The 6056-nt window shown below is 35.5% G+C and overlaps 1 long non-coding RNA gene across 1 annotated transcript in view; it reads left to right on the forward strand.

Annotated features, from left to right (window-relative positions):
- LOC118923242 (uncharacterized) overlaps positions 1-5421 on the forward strand; it is a 154916-nt gene extending 149495 nt beyond the window's left edge. The window contains exon 4 of the long non-coding RNA XR_008992736.1: positions 769-5421. This is a non-coding gene — a long non-coding RNA (uncharacterized LOC118923242). The remainder of the gene's footprint in view (positions 1-768) is intronic.
- The last annotated feature ends 635 nt before the right edge of the window (positions 5422-6056 follow it).

Raw genomic sequence — 6056 nt, forward strand, 5'->3', positions numbered from 1 at the left:
TATCACCAGCGTGGGAAAAAAAAGTTCAGTTTTCCATTAGGTTTTAAATATCAAATTAGATTTTAATGTACGTCAGAGTAGAGGTTAATCATCACAATATTTTTACTTTTCCCCAAAAATTCTTTGAACTGCTTGGCAGGGTTTTATATAACTAACATACAGTACCCCCCTCATTTTGGTGACTTGCTCGTTTTAAGGAGAACTAAGTTTGTTACGGGGATTTTTCCTAACAAAAGAAGCATTTATAATGAGTTTGGCTCTCAGGAAGGTGCCTTTTTTAAAAACCATCCTGTGGAAATAAGTCTGTATTCAGCTGGACTCTGGCACCAGGCACAATTTTCTAGTAGATGCTTTTTTCCCTCATCCGGGACCCATGTGTGGTACTGACTTGTAGGACTGTCATTCTCACAGCAGTGGTTGTCTGAGATGCTCATCTGTTTCTCAAAATATTTTGTGATTACTCTCTGGCATTTTAAAAGCAAATACATGGAAAAAGCCTCTAAGATTTTGTTCAATAATTACTGTCATAAGACGTACATATTTCTTAACAAGTATACTACTATCCAGTTCTCAAAAAAATGTCAAAAACCACTTTAACTATAAAAAAGGTTTTATTGTTAACATACTGAAAGTGGAGAAGTAGCGCTTGTCACCTGTCATATTACACCATTATTATTTAGGATGTTATTATTTAATGCTCACTTGACTTTTGCCACCACTCAAGTGATGATTAATTTCCTGAGGTAAAGGTTTTTTTTTTTTTCTCAGATAATGTTATTCTAAGCAAAAGATCCCAGGATACTGTGGGCCTTTATTCATCTGCAGAGCAAGCCTGCCTTCCTGCCAATCCCACCCAGCTGTTATCCTGAAGAGACCTCTGTCGAGGCCTATACGAGAGGCTGTTTCTATGCCTTTCCTCTAAAGGTCTGCCTGAGGAAATTATTTAACTGGGTGTCAAATTTATTTGAGTGGGACTGTGAAGAGTGGCCAAGCGAGAGGACATGTTTAGGTAAATGGCAAGTCTTCCATGTAATATCTTTATCTTCTGCTCAGCCCCTTTCATTCCATTACCCCTGGTATAGCCACACAGAGGGTCGTATCTTTTTCAACACTACCCCTCTCGGGAAAATGTGCTGAGCCAGCTGGACAATGCCTGTCTTTACTGACCCAAGACTCCTATGGGCTGGAGCACTATCCACAGGAACCTCAAAGCCATATCCTCCAGCAACGTATTCTACTCCCTGCATAGCACTCAAGGACAGGAGGGAAAATTTTACATGTGAATGTAGAACTGTGTTTGGAATACCGGTCCTTTGTTGGCAATGAGGCCAAAAATGACTGTGTGGGTTTGGTTACCATAAAAAGAAATCTCAGAGAATGATAGGATAGCTGACTCTTTTCTCTTATGTGAGGATTGCTCTGATATTGCATTTTTTAGCATGCTAATTGATTGGAAAAACTGGGAATTTACCTCTGACATACATTTAGAGAATATGGAAAATGAATCTACACAGTTGTAAAGAAATAATGTAGCTATAATTAACCACATTACTATAGCTCTTTATAGCAACAAGCAGATCTGCAATGAGAAAATTAACCTAAAATTGCAGGTTTTACAAAGGTAAATTTGCTGGTTTGTAATTTTATGAGGTCCAAAGAAACTGTGTCCCTATTGACAAGCATTTCCATACATTTAAGTAATAAAACGCAACGCAGGGAATTATACCACTGTTGGTAGAGTTAGATTGCTAAGTAAAACTAACACCTAGCAAAAAAGCCAAAAGTCATTGTCATCTCTTGGATTAAACATTGAAATCCTTGAGGTTTTTAAAGTGCATTTTTTCTGTATAACTTAAGAAGAGCAGCAAAGAGACTTTTGAACACTCCCACATCCTGCTTGGTTTTTTAAAGAGACAGACCCGTCCTGCCCAGTTACAGATGTGTATGGTGCACACAATTTACACTGCAGAAACTTCTCAGTTTCAAGATACAGCAACTGTAGACAGGAGATGAACAAAAAGAGTCCACATTTGTAATGGTTCACGAAGATGATCGGAACCCCTGAAGGACCAATTACTTATATTTTTCTCCCATCTGCCTTATCTCTAACTCCTCAAAAAGTGCAAGAAGGAAAGGGATTTTTACCGGTAGCAGTTAGTTGAAGACTCTCCAACAGTAGTGGTGGAGAGATTATGATATCCACAAACACGTTTAAAATCTAATGGAAAGGTTCATGTGGAATAAGAATGATTTCCAGTTGCCTAGTAACTCAACTATCACTCAACTATCATTCTCAAGCCTATCACTGAGGTGAAAATTCAGACCGTGCAGTTCAGAGGGATGTAGATCAGAGGGACCGTGGAACTGCTGGGACTTGGAGCTCAGACACAAAGACAGAAGGTGCTCTTCCTGAACGACCAGGAGTCAAGGAGCATAGCTCCGGGTAGCATCTTAATTTCATGATAAAAATTGTAAGACAGCTTAGGTAAGCTTGTCCTAGAAATTTAAAAGGAACCAATTTAACTGACAGAGCATTTTGCATAATTGAGTCAATGCGGTTTTTTTACTGAGATCAAAATTTAGGATTAAAAGTTTTCTGGATAATGAATGCTATTGAAACATAGGATGAGCCTACATTAATATCAGCAAAACTGATTTTTTAAATAAAATAATAGATAAGACTTTTTCTGATAGCTCCTTCTCCTAAAATTTAAACCCAACAACAGTTAACTAAATGGTCTAGGTAATTTTTGTTCTGACCATTAAATATCTGCTTTTGAATTTTATGTAAATCACTTTTCTTCATCTTGTGGTCTATTCTTTAATATTATTGTCTTTGTATAAATTTAATTCAGTGCATCTCTGTCTTAGGATGTGCCCCTGTGAATAGGAATTACGTATCCTATTTAAGGTGTAATGGTTTTAATTTATTACTGTAAACCATAAAAATTAAATAAATCTGATTATAAAGGTATTACCTCATTGCTAAATGAAATCACTGTACTCTATTTAACCATTAAATATATTATTCCAATGCTCTTTTTCATAAAATTGTATGTACTTGTTCAGCCTGAAATCTGTATTTTAAGCAAAAGAAATATTCTATGTAAAGCAATGAATAGGAAGTGATCTTACACCTAATTTTCATTTGTGAGGCTCTTACATTCCTTAGAAGTAATGCCTTTTAAGGTACAAAGTTAAAAAACTGTCTGTCATGAGAATTTATCATGTTCTCACAAGGAACTGTACTCATTAATGCTTTAAAATACAGATTTTGAACATTATCTAAATTAATGGATTTGTTTGATTTCTAAGAAACAGCGTTTAGGGGCAATTTTTTATGCTACAGCCATGCAAGACTCATATATTCTCCCAGAACCATGAAAAATTCAATCATTGGATATATTAAAGTCAAGTGAAAATATTTAGGAGAAAGTATTATTGAAGATGTCTTGTTTTAACTTGCGATAAAACTGAACAGTAGAGTAGATTGAGCAGTGAGACCTCGTAGGCTTAGAGGTCAGCCAAAGCTGGATTAGATTCCGGTACTAACACTCAGCCTCCCTAAGGATCACCCTCAGATGTCAAAGAGGTGTAATAAAACTTATTGCATATCAAATAAGATCATGTATATGAAGCTCTAGTCCAGTGTATAGCATGTAGTAAATGCACAATAAACAACAGCCAGTGTCACTGTTATTACTAGCAATGAAACTGAATACATAGATCAATTCCATGATAAAATATTAAATATGAAAAGTAACTTGGAAATTATTCAGTTTAAGCTCCAGTTCCTAGTTAAGGAAAGACTCATGCATGTTTCTGTCTTGAATTGGAAATACACCGTACTTCCATTTTAGACAGTGTTATTCACCTCTGAAAGTATGACAGGGTTTGTATCTACAGGAACCTTAAAGGTTTAGTTAATTTAAAAAAATTCAGCTAATATGGGTTTGACATTGTGGACTGTTTTTGTTAGCATGGTTGCTGGAGCTGATCTAAGTAAATTTGCATTGAAGCGTTAGAAAGGTCTCACTTCTATTTCAGTTTTTGTCTTAGTACCTATAGGAAGAAGCATAGGAAAACACCGGTGGGAAGGGGGGGTAAAATTCAATTCAATAGTAGAACTTTAAACAAACTAAAGTTAATACGCTTGTTTAGTTTTCTAGTGGCTACTTTACAAATCTATGGCTCTCACAGATGGAACTTGTGATGACAGATGGCTTGCTACAAATATCTGGAGACTTCTGTCCTCCATATTCTTTTCTCTTCTCTTAGGGCAATTGCTATCATCCTTATCACTGTAGCGTTCCATATTAAAGCAAACTGGGCATGTGCAGCGCATGTGCACGGTGGCATCTTTTTTCTTAATCCATATTTTACTAAAAAGATGAACATGCACATGTTAGGAAAAATAAACAAAAACAAGTATCACCAAAAGTGATAAAGTGAAAAGTAGAATTCGCTTCCTGCCCCTTCCTTTGACTCCCTAGTTCTGCATCTGTGATTGAGCTGCCATTAAAAGCTGTTTGGCATCCTTGCAGAAATTCTGTTTATTTTCTGTTTCTCATTTACACAAATGGGATTATTCAACACATCCAAGGGTGCAGTAGCTTCTTTTTGACATTCAATGTTACTATCTTTTGGGCAAGTTTCTATGTCTGCACTTAGAGCTGTACTTCATTTTTTTAAATGGCAGAGATATGAGGTAGCCATACTTTATTTAAGCAATCCTTGCACACATGTGCAGGTACATCTATAAGGATACATTTCCAGCAATGAAATTTCTGGGCCAAAGGGCATGAGCTTTCTTACTTTGATAAGCACTGCCATACTGCTGATCAAAAAACATCTCAGCTTTCATTAGAGCTGGTGCACTTGAGCATTGAAGTTCTTAGAATTCTCTGGCTACTACACTGGCTATTTGCTTATGGATGCTGAATAGTGACTTAAAATCTTAATTGTTTCTAAGTTGTCAGATTTTCCAGAGCTATTCACAGTCATCTGGAGGACTCCTTTATTTGCTTCTTTATTTCCTAAAAAGGAAGTTTATTCGTTTAAATGTTCAAATCTATAGATTCAATAAAAACCCCACTGTTCTCAACTTTTTATTGCTGCAGAGTTAGAACCAGGCTAATTATTTTTTAAAAATCTAAGATGTTTTGATAGGAAAATCTTATATCTTAGAAAATCATACTGCGAAGTTTTTGTAACTTCTTTCTCTTTTGAGTTATTTTTGGACCCAGTGTCAAAATAAGGTTTACTGCTTTAGTGTAGTGTGTTCTAAAGCAGTAACTTCCTGGGTTTTCTTTAGGGCATACAGCATTGTGAACCCCATATACAATGAACTTCAAATTGTCATTTGTAGAGAGCGATATTGTAGTTTAATTGAACAATTTTTCCTAACTGCACTTATTTTCTGTTCAGGAAGCGTCAAGACAATCATGTGCCTGAGAACGCTAAATCATTCAGGTAATCAGAACATTTAAAAATTGTCCCAGAAAAATTTTTGTTTTTTCATGTTATGAAGGTGTTTTAATCATTTATTTAGATGCACTTCCCTGTCTTTTTCAAAGTTCGTGACAATCTTTGATTCTTAGAGCCTTAGTCTAGTTCTACTAATCACTGCTTTAAATCTAAAACTTGGTTAGGAATAGCTCTAAATTTTTTTAAATGAAGGCTTTTAATAATCTTATGACTTTATAAATAATATCTACCAAAAGTTTTCCTCTAAATACTTTTCTAACAAAAGTTAAGGAGTATTTAAAAGGATGACCAAAATCCAAGTATTGAGATTTTTGCCTATGACTTAAAAGCCAAGTTTAAAATTCATATCCTTTAGTTGTGGAATTGATGTAGCAGCTAGAAAACAAGTCCCTTGGCATAAAAGTCACTTTCAACCTACCCAATTTCAGGCTCATTATTTTAGGATTGGTTTATGGCTTCTTACACGATAACTGTTGTGACAATTTCTTTGTGTTGCTTTTTCTTTCAGATCATTTTTTCTTAATGAAACTGGCAATTGAACTTTGCTCTAGTTGATGGGCAGAATTTCT

The sequence above is a fragment of the Manis pentadactyla genome, chromosome 12 (genome assembly GCF_030020395.1).
Source record: "Manis pentadactyla isolate mManPen7 chromosome 12, mManPen7.hap1, whole genome shotgun sequence".
In the NCBI taxonomy this organism is placed as follows: Eukaryota; Metazoa; Chordata; class Mammalia; order Pholidota; family Manidae; genus Manis; species Manis pentadactyla.